This window comes from Euprymna scolopes, chromosome 46, assembly GCF_053919585.1.
Source record: "Euprymna scolopes isolate OS-2025 chromosome 46, ASM5391958v1, whole genome shotgun sequence".
NCBI classification, from domain to species: Eukaryota; Metazoa; Mollusca; class Cephalopoda; order Sepiida; family Sepiolidae; genus Euprymna; species Euprymna scolopes.
In genome coordinates this window covers 139787581-139800925 of record NC_136527.1, presented here as the reverse complement: position 1 = coordinate 139800925, position 13345 = coordinate 139787581, and the positions used below count along the sequence as shown (strand labels likewise).

Sequence of the window (13345 nt, the reverse complement as noted above, 5' to 3'; positions counted from 1 at the left end):
GTGTTTTTGGGAAGCCTTGCTGTATTGTGTCTATTAATTTGTTATATTGTTGATCGCCACGACCTGCTGAACGAATTAGGTCTGGTGATATCATGGCTATATTACTGCTGTCTGCAAATGTTGCTATTAAGGCTGTCGACTCTGTTATGTTGCTTATGTTGTTCGACTCCAGTATATCCATTTGAGAGGGTTTTGTTGGAAATACATCAAGGAGGGCTTGTACCATCGCCACTGGGTGGCGGGAAACTGCATCAGGGCCTCTGTGCCACTTCCCGGGGCAATGCTGTATGGTAAATCTGTATCTCAGGGTCTTTTCCTTTAGTCTAAAGAGCCGGGGGTTTTGGATCTTGCTCAGATCGCGATCGCCAAATATCCCCTTCAGCGGTTCATGGTCTGTGACCACTATGATGTTTGGAGAACCCATGACGAACATACGGCATTTCTCCAATGCCCATGCTATTGCTGCTGCTTCACCCTCTATTGGTGCGTATCTGCGCTCAGCATCCGTGCAAAATCTGCTGCCGGCATATATCAGATGCCAACCTTCGGAACAGCAGATTGGGGCTTTTTCCATAGTACATTGGCAATGTTTTTGTAGGAGTAGGAAGCCCATTCCTTCTTTGCTCCAATCTGGAGCAAGGCAGGTTGCTCTGTCTTTGTCAAATGTTGCTACCCCCTTCTGGACTAGGTGAATTATAACTCGTTTGGAATCTTTGAATGCGTCTTCAAGGTTTTGATTCCAAGCAAATTTGGAGTTTTGTTTGACGAGGTCCCGAAAAGGCACCATAACTGGACCCAGTGAATATGCCCAGGCTACTTGGTTGACAAGCCCAAACCATGATCTGGCATCAGTAATTGTCCTTGGGACTGGAAAATCCTGTATCGCTTGTATCATGGACTCAGAAGGGGTCACTCCTGAAGAAGTTATCTGGAGGCCTCCAAATTGTACGACATCCTGACAGAATTGGAATTTGTCGGTGTTGAGCACAATTCCATTCTTAGCACATTGGAGCAGAAAATCGAAGGTATGATAAAAGGCTCCCTCAATGCTAGAGTCATATAGCAGGGTATCGTCTACTATCTTCACCTTGCGTGGGATATCTTTTATTATCTCATCGTATCTGCGAGTGTAAGCATCCCCAGATGCAACATATCCTTGAGGCATCCTAAGATACATGTATCTTCCCCACTCAGTTATGAAGGTGGTTAATGGTTGAGATTCTTTGTCTAAGAGAATCGAGTGGTATCCATCAACAGCGTCTAGGACTGTTTTCTTTGTTCTAGGTGGCACTTGCAGTGCCAACTGGAATGGCGACCCAGTATGGTGGGTTTCTCGCTTGCATTGAGAGTTAAGGTGTTGGTAATCTATTGTTCTCCTTGGATTACCATTCTTTTTGGCAGTTATTACCATAGTACTGCACCAATCAGTAGGCATACCCACGGGTACTGGAGCTATGATACCTTTTTCTACATCCTTCCAAAGGGCTTGTCTTACTGGTTCCTTGAAGTGGAAGGGTACAGGAATTGGGTTATGCCTGGCTTTAGGGATTGCTCCCTCTTTGAGGTGAATGTGGGCAGCTGGGCCGGACATGGCTGGAAATATCCCATCTTTGTTGAATGTCGTTTTGGCAAACTTTTCTAGGAGCCAGCTCTTAAGTTTGCCTATGTTATCTTCTGTTGCGGGAAAAGGGAGGTTTTTGGGGCGATTTGGCAATTGATCTACACACTTTTTAGACTCGGTGTCTACCTCTTTATGTACGTCTGCTAAAGGGTTTGGAAAATGTTTGTGCAATATTCCCACATCGATGCAGGCTGCTCTGCTGAGATAAAGCCGTTGTATGCCCTTGCATATGTAGAGGGCTTGTTTAGTTGTTTTCCCTCTGACCACAAACTCAACTGGTAGCCAACCCTGACACATGAGTGTGAAACCTCCAACTGTTCGTATGATCTTTCTTGATTGGATAAGACTAATCTCTGTGAGGCCCATTTTGATTAAATGCTTTGGTCCCCCAAGACAAATGGCGGCACCACTGTCGGGAAAAACCTTTAGCATTGTACTACAACTCCTAGGGATATTGACAGCTCGTCTGGGATCTGGTTTTGGTGAGAATGGGATTACTGATGCATTTATTTCGGTTAACAGATCACCTTCTGTAGTCATGATGGTGCCCCTCATTTGATCGAATGTGATATGGGCCATGAGTGTATTCATGGGAGCTTCTTGGTCTTCAAAACTCTTTATCACTGCCAGGCGATATTTCTTTGTCCGGCACACTGCTGAGAAATGGTTAAGTTTCCCACAAGTGTTGCACATTTGATTCCATGCCGGACATGTTAAATGGCGGGCACTTGTCCTTGGAGTACCGTGTTGGTGACTACCGCAACCTATGCAGGTTTGACGGGGTTCTTTATCAGCAATGTTATCGTTGTGAGTAGCAGTAGAGCTAGTGCGAATATTGCCTCTGCTAGTCCGTACAGCACTGTGTTTTTTTTTTTTGCGATACATTGACATCCGGACTGTAGCTATGTCTGAGGTATCAGTTATTGCGGTTTGGTCTCGTAGTGCAGATTTAAATGCCTCAGCATGACAAATATTTTGGTTGAGAGTTTTTAGCAACCCGGCTTTTGCCAGTAGATCGGTCTGAAGCGTATCATTCGATATCCCTTTGATAAATTGGTCCTTGATGTAAATGTCAGACAGGTCGTGATCGCAGTTAGGACATGAAAAATTACAGTCTATGGCCGTGGACCTAAGACGAACAAGGTATTGTTGGATGGGTTCATCTTCATGCTGTGATATAGCTGCAAATGTCATCCGATGGACCATGGGATTTGATTTTTGAGTTACCAGTGCTTCTGTCATCTCTAGCAGCTTGTCTGGGTTGGTGGTGAAGAACTTAGGGTACGTATTTATGATTGCGTTTTGAACGGATTCATCAGCGCAACTGTATAACTGGGTATTGGCCTGAGAAGTTGGCATGTCCGTTATTCTGGTGAATACTTCCCAGTCAATCCGAAATTTTCTGAATTGTTGAGGGGTCATTTCGAGATGAAGTTGGGGAGGCCTGGCAGCTGGTGCCTTAGCATAGGTGGTCTGGGTAGCGGGCTCCTTGGCTTGTCGAAGGATAGACAGAGCTTCTCCCATTGTTGTGATTCCCAATTCTCTTAGCATGGCTCGATCCATTACTTGAAGGTTTTCTTTTCTTAGTTTTTCCTTCACAAAAGTTGCAGCGTAGCTCTTGGCGGAATCGGCAGCAATGCCTGCTTTGAGGAAATAGTCTTCCCAATCTTCTGTCTCAAATCCTGTTCGTAGCGCCATGTTGGATTGTGTAGTGGACTTTCGGTCAGCGTTCAAGTTGTGGATAACTTGACAAAGACTAAAAATTACTTCTCATGAAAGAGGAGAACTATTTATGGCACAATGGGAGATTCCATTGTGCACACATGGGCCAGTCTATTCCTTGGATTGTGATTGGCTGAATCACCTGATTGGATATGCTTGTACATAAATACAAGCCCTCAGTCCAGCTCAATCTGATGTCTGTCTTGTGCATGAGCTGAACCCTTGGTAAGTGTTGCTGCTATTATTATTGTTGTTGTTGTTGTGTGTTATTGACTAACACAGTTCTTTTGATTATTCTACAGTATACCTATTAACCCTTATCCTCGAGTGGCCTCTGGGCCTTGATAAGTGGTGACACCCTTGTAAAAAAAAAAAATATTAAAAAAATAAATAAAATAAACACAATTAATTAAAAATCTGTAACGGAACGTTTTGAAATAATGGAATTTTAATTGTTTTAATCTTTTAAAAATTAATTAATGTCTACGAAGTTTCTTTTTCTTGGAAATTCAACTGATTATAGTATATATTAATTCGAAAAAACACTACTAAAAAAAAGCATAATAATATTTATTTTAAATTGCAACTTCAAGGTAAGCTTTTGTTCAATATGTGTATTTAATTTTAAAAAAAAAAAATATTTTTTACTTATTTGAACTCTTATGTTTCGTAATCAATAGAAATTTCGATAGATTTAAATATATTTTGTTCAAATTTCGAAAAAAATAAATAGGGGGGGGGGCACGCACTAAAAAAATATTTCCCCACGTATATTTTAAGAAAACTGCATTTTAAAATCATACAGTGTTTATCGATATATTTCAAAAAGACAAATGGTGGCGAACTCTTAGTCAAATACGTTAAGTTTGGGAAAATGAGTTCAAACTAAAATCTGATACAACATAGTGATAGAAATCCACCAAATATATGTCAGCCTATGTCACGTTAACATATACAGAGTGAGTTTCTAACAGTATTTTGTATAATTTTTTAGTTTAAACTCATTTTCCCAAACTTAACGTATTCAACTAAGAGTTCGCCACCATTTGTTTTTTTTTCAAATATATCGATAAACATTGTATGATTTTCGAACCGAATAAACATGTTACATTAAGTAAAAACACTAAAAACTTTTCCAGTTAGGTAGAAAAGTAATTTATCTTGCCTTTGGTAACATTTATTTGTTATATACAAGAAGCCAAGTTTGCAAACTTGGGTTCTTGTATCGGAAAATATCCCGTAAATAAAACGTTGTTTATTAAATCGTTATTTTTTATTTATTTATTTTTTTTTGCATTTACATACACCAAACATGGATATAAATATCACTAATATATCTGCTGGGTCATAAGCTTCATTTCGGTACCTAACTTGCCTGGGTGGGTTGCCTGTAGGCTGAGATAAACCGCGTCTCTCTCTCTCTCACACACACACACCCACAGTAAATCGAACTTACTAAGAGAGATAATAACTTCTGGCGAATACCGGAAAAATACCCCGTTAGTAAATCGTTATTTTTTTGCATTTTTTTTTTTTTTTTTGCATTTACATACACCAAACATGGATATAAATATCACTAAAACATCCGCTGGGTCATAAGCTTCATTTCGGTACCTAACTTGCCTGGGTCGGTTGCCTGTAGGCTTAGATAAACCGCGCCGCACGCACGCACACACACAAACGGTAGGAAAATTTATAATAAGATTTGTTTTTTTGACAACTTTTTCGAATCTATGTATATAGTAAAACAACCCTTGCTGACATGTATTCTACCAGTAACTTATCTTGCCTTTGGTAACATTTATTTGTTATATACAAGAACCCAAGTTTGCAAACTTGAGTTCTTGTATCGGAAAATATCCCGTAAATAAAACGTTGTTTATTAAATCGTAATTTTTTTGCATGTTTTTTTTTTTTTTGCATTTGCATAAACCAAACATGGATATAAATATCAGTAATACATCTGCTGGGTAGTAAGCTTCATTTCGGTACCTAACTTGCCTGGGTGGGTTGCCTGTAGGCTGAGATAAACCGCGTCTCTCTCTCTCTCTCTCTCTCTCTCACACACACACACACGTACACACACACACACAGTAAATCGAACTTACTAAGAGAGATAATAACTTTTGGCGAATACCGGAAAAATACCACGTTAGTAAATCGTTATTTTTTTATTTTATTCATTTATTTATTTATTTATTTGCATTTCCATACACCAAACATGGATATAAATATCACTAAAACATTCGCTGGGTCATAAACTTCATTTTGGTACCTAACTTGCCTGGGTCGGTTGCCTGTAGGCTGAGATAAACCGCGTGGCACACACACACACACACACAAACGGTAGGAAAATTTATAATAAGATTTGCTTTTTTTTTGACAACTTTTTCGAATCTATTATTAATGTATGTATTCTAACAGTATTTCATATACTTTTTTTAGTTTTGTTTTAGTTTAAACTCATTTTTCCAAACTTAACGTATTCAACTAAAGGTTCGTCGCCATTTGATATTTTCACATTCCTACTATAACGTTGATGATATTCTGTAAACTTCTTAAGATATGGTTGAATTTATTTGGTTTGGTCTTTTTTATGATTTATGTCAATATTTTAAGATAGCTGAGGTGGTCTTTGTCACCCCATTCTGTGAAGGCTGAACCGGGATGACTGTAAACACTGTATGATTTTTGAACCGATGACACATTTTAAAGTGAGTAAAACCACTAGAAACTGGTCCAGTTAGGTAGAAAAGTAACTTATTTTGCCGTTGATAAGATTTATTTGTTATGTCTTTGTTTTTGGAAAACTTTTTCGGATCTGTGTGTAAAGTCATTTAAGTAACACAATTCGATTGCCTATTTACTTTTTTACTTTAGTTTAAAATTTAAAAAATATAATTGGATCTCCAAAAAAATTGAAAACGTGTTTTCTGCTATTGTCAATTTCAATATCGTTTCATTATCATTTCTAATTAGTCAAAATCAGCACTTGTAGCGATAAACAAAAATAAACAAAAAGATTTAGCGTCTACCTACCTCTCATGGAATGTCGTAGACTGAAACACAGTGAAATGTTGTTTGGTACTAGTGCACTTATTGATCCGTGCTATTTTTAAATAGTACTTTCAAGTTTAATTAAAGTTTTATGATATCTGTTTTTATTAAATTGTTAGGTGAAAGTACCTGTGCTATTTTTAAATAGTACTTTCAAGTTTAATTAAAGTTTTATGATATCTGTTTTTATTAAATTGTTAGGTGAAAGTACCTGTGCTATTTTTAAATAGTACTTTCAAGTTTAATTAAAGTTTTATGATATCTGTTTTTATTAAATTGTTAGGTGAAAGTACCTGTGCTATTTTTAAATAGTACTTTCAAGTTTAATTAAAGTTTTATGATATCTGTTTTTATTAAATTGTTAGGTGAAAGTACCTGTGCTATTTTTAAATAGTACTTTCAAGTTTAATTAAAGTTTTATGATATCTGTTTTTATTAAATTGTTAGGTGAAAGTACCTGTGCTATTTTTAAATAGTACTTTCAAGTTTAATTAAAGTTTTATGATATCTGTTTTTATTAAATTGTTAGGTGAAAGTACCTGTGCTATTTTTAAATAGTACTTTCAAGTTTAATTAAAGTTTTATGATATCTGTTTTTATTAAATTGTTAGGTGAAAGTACCTGTGCTATTTTTAAATAGTACTTTCAAGTTTAATTAAAGTTTTATGATATCTGTTTTGTACCTGTGCTATTTTTAAATAGTACTTTCAAGTTTAATTAAAGTTTTATGATACATGTTTTTATTAAATTGTTAGGTGAAAGTACCAGCGCTATTTTTAAATTTTGACTTTCACCAATTTTCCTATAACGATAAACTCTGACAAAAAAAAAATCCATCAAAAAAAAAAAAACAGATAAAATGATAACAAAATAATGCACAAAGTTCAAGCCAAAATAAATTTTAAAAATCTAGGTCACACATGCAAAAATTCTTTCCTTGTAAAAATAATAACGTCTCCCCAAGTCGAACTACGTACAACATTGGAGCCGATGCGTATTTCGCCAGAGCGATAGCACTCGTGTAGGTCAGTCAAAGAAATTATCAGAAATACATTTTTTGTGACTTTAGCAGTGTGTGCAGGGGCATTATCGGGCTTGTATTACTGTACACATAGATTCGAAAAAGTTGTCAAAAAACAAATATATAACAAATAAATATTATCAAAGGCAAGCTAAGTTACTTTTCTACCAAATTGGATACATTTTTTGTGTTTTTATTTAATGTAACATGTTTATTCAGCTCGAAAAACATGCAGTGTTTACCGATGTATTCGAAAATTCAAGATGGCGTCTGATTCTCTCTTTAACACGGTAAGTTTAGGAAAAGGTGTTATAAATAATAAACTAGACAAAATACTATTAAAAACCACCGAATATATGTCAACTTATGTCACGGTAACATATATTGACCGAATTTCTAGCAGTATTTTGTCTAGTTTATTATTTATAACATCTTTTCCTGAACTTACCATGTTAAAAAGAGAGTCGGGCGCCATTTTGAATTTTCCAATACATCGGTAAACACTGTATGCTTTTCAAGCTGAATAAACATGTTACATTGAATAAAAACATGAAAAATATATCCAGTTAGGTAGAAAAGTAACTTATCTTTCCTTTGGTAACATTTATTTGTTATATATTTGTTTTTTTTACAACTTTTTCGAATCTATGTGTACAGTAATACAAACTCGCATTATCATATTGAAAAATAATGTTTGGAGCCAATGCGTATTTTGCCAGAGCGGTAGCACTCATGTACGTTAGCCAAAGAAATTATCAGTAAACATTTTTTGTGACTTTAGCAGTGTGTACAGGGGCATTATCATATTGAAAAATAATGTTCTGGGATATTCCCAGCTTCTGGATACTTGGTAACAGTCCTGTTTCTAATATTCGAATGTATTCCTTTGCATTGACTTCTCACATCTAATTAGTTCCCCAACTCCTGCTCCAGTAAAAGTTCCCCATACCATTATCCCTCCATTCCGTGTTTAACTGTTGATTTTATTCAACTTGGCAAAAACTTTCTCCAGTTCTTCGATTGCACCGTTCGGGAGCATCAGGAGCATCACTAACAAGACAAAATCTTGATTCATCTAACGAGAAAACATTCCTGAACCAATCTGTATCATTCTTGTCATAACACGAGAAAAATCTCTTTCTATCATTGATGTTCTTCTTAGATAAAAATAGCTTCTTTGCACACTTTTTCGAGGAAAATCACATTTGTTTGATTCATCTAGATATTGTATATCTAGAAAGAGAATTTCTAGCCCATGTTTTGAATTCTTTGCTATGGTCAACATAAGTTTTCTTTCAATCCTTCAAAACAGTTAATTAAGCCAGTGAGCGTCCTTCAAAGTGGATGTTCTAGGGCGATCAGATTCAGATGTTCCTTTTACAAAGCATTTGACTTCAAACCATTGACCAATTCGCTTCACTACAGAAAGAGATGTTTTCACATTTTCTTTTCTGGAAATATAAAATCTGCTTGTAAATCAATCCTGCAACTCTGTTTTTTATATTCTCACCAAGATGCGGTCTTACCATTATTAGCATTAATTTTTCACTTATTATTAGATGCTATAATAATAATGATCTATAAAATAGAAATTTTCAGTTAAAATTAACAAAAATTCATGGAAATATATTGAAAGAGAATTTCTAGCCCATGTTTTGAATTCACATCTAATAAGTTCCCCAACTCCTGCTATAGTAAAATTCTTTGTACAATAATTACTTTTATATAAATATCGTTTCATTAATATCATTTCTAATTATCTTTATTTGTCATTTTATTTATAAAATTACGCAGAAGTGATTCAATAAAAAATATCTAATTAAATACTTAGTAATTAAATTCTTTTACGATAATTTCAATTTTTAATTACTATCAACATTTTGTAGTAATAACTGGAGATCTAATTATTTTTTTTAATTTTAAAATAAACTAAACTGTTTCACTTTCAATAGCCAATCGAATTGTGTTACTTAAATATGACTTTAAATTTTTTAAATTTCTTTTACAATAATTATTTTTATATATATACTAGCGAGGGGTACCCGGCGTTACCCGGGTGTTTGGGGGGGGTATAAAAAAAGTAAGTATGAGGATCGAACCCGAACCGTTGAGGCAAAGTTGTAAATTAAAGTGTGAAAAAAACAAAAAACAGGTGATGTTAACCATTGCCCCACCGCGAGATGCTAACGGAAACACGTTTGACTTTATTTAATTAGTTGGATTTAGCAGGTGCCCGTTTTAAATGAGGTCAAGTTTTGACTGCGGGATAGTATTCATTTACTGCTGAACGCTTTCTCCCCCCACCCCAAGATGTTATAGGAAAAAGACTAACCCACATGCGGCGAGCGACAAATGTTGAATATTTATCTTCCCGAAATCGAGCAAATTAAATAGACAGGCGAGCTTCGTTGTTAACTGTGAGATATTACGATTTGTATGTGATATAAAAAGTTTTAAAAAGTTGTGAACCGACCGACTACTTCTCTGAAAGAAGCCTTTTGTAGACACACAGAAAAAGCGAACACACATACATACATTTTCGCTTTTATATTTATAGATAAATATCGTTTTATTAATATCATTTATAATTGTCTTTATTTGTTTGTCATTTTATTCATAAAATTATGTGGAAGTGATTCAATAAAAGATATCTAAACTGCTAAAAATCATTCTTTTTTTTAAATTCCTGTATTTAATAAAAATTATTTAATAAAAATTATTTAATAAAAATTATTTGATAAAAATTATTTGATAAAAATCATTTAATAAAAATTATTTCATAAAAATTATTTAATAAAAATTATTTAATAAAAATTATTTTAAAAAAAATTGTTTTCTAATAATGTCAATTTCAATATTTAATTTCATTTATGAAATGATGCCAGTTTCACTATCCAATCAAGTGGCATTCTTACTACTGGTGTAACATGACTTATGTCCCATTTTCTGCCTCATATTTTTGTTTCCTTAAACTGTAAGAGGGCCAGAAAGTGTAAAAATTAAAATATATAAAATATTTTTAAAATAGCGTTTATATTACTATACACATAGATTCAAAACATTGTCAAAAAACAAATATATAACAAATAAATGTTATCAAAGGCAAGATAAGTTACTTTTCTACCTAACTGGATATGTTTTTATTTAATGTAACATGTTTATTCAGCTCGAAAAACATAGTGTTTACCGATGCATTGGAAAATTTAAAATGGCGCATGAATCTCCCTTTGACACAGTAAGTTTGGAAAAAGGAGTTAAAAATAAAAAAGATATGAGAAATACTGTTAAAAACCCACCGTATATATGTCAGCTTATGTTACGGTAACATATTAGGCCTGTTTCTAACAGTATTTTGTATAGTTTTTTTTTAACGTTATTATTTAAAAAGCCATCCTTAACATGGGCAGGGAGGGTGTTTTGTACCTATTCTGTACTTTAACCTTACAATTGAATGAAAACAAAAACCCCAAAAAAAACAATTAAACTTGGAAATACGATTTAAAAAAATAGCGCGGATAATTGAGAACAAACCTGTATAGTTGATTTTCCTGATAAATTTTTCTTTAATAAATTATTTCAATTTGAATTATTACAATTTCTTTTCGTTTTTCCTCATAAATTTTTACACCACGTGACACCTTAATAAGGAGAGCTGAGCTGTGCTGATTGACCCGAAAGTGGGGTATCAATTTAATAGAACGTTATAATTAAAAAGTGATCACCCACGTTAAAAGTCATTAAACTTTAAAAAAAATTGTTCGGCGCTTCTACACTATTAGGACGAAATTTTGTAGTTTATAAATGGATTTTCCAGATAAAAAACAATGGTTTCGACAGATTTTTTTTTTTTTTTTTTTTTGTCAATTCTAATAAATCACAATGGTAGCTTCCAAAGTACGCAGTTGAAATTACCTGAATATTACTGGATTATTTAAAAGCTTACTGATCCGCGCTGTTTTTAAAATCGTATTTCCAAGTTTAATTAAAGTTTTATGATATGTTTTTTTGTTTTATTATTATTCAATTGTAAGGTTAAAGTACAGAATAGGTATAAAACACCTTCCCCTCCTCATGTTAAGAATGGCTTTTTAAATAATAACGTTATTATTTCAGCACGGATCAATAAGTGCACTATTTTAAAAAAATAATAATAATTCAGTAATATTCAGATAATGGTAAATTTTTACGAGGTTCCCCAGCGTACTATAAACACCACAACCTCCCTATGTTAATGACGGCTTTCGAGGTTGGGGAGGGTGTTTATTCCGAAAGCCGTTCTTAACATGGGGAGGTTAGGGTGTTTATAATACGCTGGGGCACGTTGTAAAAATTGATCCAGGTAATTTCGACTGCATAATTTGGAGGATAGCAAAGAAATTGATTAGAGCTGACAAAAAAAAAAAAAAAAAAATCATTTGAAACTATTGTATTTGTTTTGAAAACTCCATTTATCGACTACAAAAATTTCGTTCCAATAGTGTAGAAGCGTCAAAAGTTTAATTTTGCGATCGACAGTTTCGTACAAAACGGATTTGATAAACACATGGTGAAGAAAGTTGAAATTTGGAAAAAAAAAAAAAAAAAAAAATGGTGAAATTTCCGAATCTTTTTGTTTTCAAAACAATTAAATGAATTTTTAAAAAAGACTTAAGAGATTGGGCATGGTATCGTATATACACGTCCAATAATGACTTACCTACAATTAATTTTCGGTTTAAAAAGGCAAATCGTTGAAAAGGCGACCATCAATGAGAACAAAGAGCTCCCAAAAAACCGGTGTATACGAATAACTTGTCCCTCCCGAAAAAAATAAACAAGGGAAACTCAACTTGGGTTTATTTTACTATACACAGATTCGAAATTGTTACCATTTTGGCCTTCGGGACAAGATCAAAGTGTAGTATCTGTTTTCAGATGCTGCACTTCAATTTCTTGTTCTCTGTCAGTGGAGGAGAAATCCTTCACGACTGAGACGATTTTTATTCCTTTTCTCCACATTAAAAAACGACACTGGTATCTGAAAAAGGATATTGTAAAACCTGAATCTTACGTGAAACTACTATTAAAAAAATAGCGCGGTACCAATAAGTGCATAAGCAAACTTTTCAAAAAGAAAAATATTTAAAAAATATTTAGTTTATGCTTGCAAAAAAAAACAAAAAACAAAAAAAAAACCGTAAATGTTTTAAAATAAACAAGCAAGCAACAACACGTAAATGTTTGGAAAATAAAACTTTAATATGCTTGCAAAAACAAACAAAAAAAAAACGTAAATATGTTTGAAAAAACAAAAAACAAAACTTAAATATGTTTGCCCCCCCCCCCCAAAAAAAAAACATGTTTAAAATTAAAATATAACAAAAACATTTATTTTTATTTCACGGGTGGCATTATATACATTTTGTGCTTCCGTAACTGGGTGGACAGACAGTAACGCCACCTATAGTCAAACGGAGGAAACAGGCTCTCTCTTTCTTCACGATTACCAATTATTTAATTAAAAATCATTTAATAAAAAAAAAATATTGTTTCCTAATATTGTTAATTTCAATATTTCATTTCATTTAAAAAATGACGCCATTTTCACAATCCAATCAAGTGGTATTCTTACTACCGGTGTAACACGACTTATGTCCCATTTTCTTCCTCATATTTTTGTTTCTTTAAACTGTAAGAGTGTCAGAAAGCGTAAAACTTAAATAAAATATTTTTAAAATGGGGTTTGTATTACTGTACACATAGATTCGAAAAAGTTGTCACAAAACAAATATATAACAAATAAATATTATCAAAGGCAAGATAAGTTACTTTTCTACCTAACTGGATATGTTTTAGTATTTTTATTTAATGTAACATGTTTATTCAGCTCGAAAAACATACAGTGTTTACCGATGTATTGGAAAATTTACTATCCAATCAAGTGG

General features: G+C 33.7%; 1 protein-coding gene across 1 annotated transcript in view; it reads right to left on the bottom strand.

Annotated features, from left to right (window-relative positions):
- The window catches only part of LOC145270215 (uncharacterized), an 80212-nt gene extending 68007 nt beyond the window's left edge, over nt 1-12205 (bottom strand). Inside the window, exon 1 of the mRNA XM_080125847.1 lies at nt 12118-12205. The gene's annotated coding sequence lies outside the window, so the exon portion shown is untranslated. The remainder of the gene's footprint in view (nt 1-12117) is intronic.
- Between the last annotated feature and the right edge of the window lie 1140 nt (nt 12206-13345).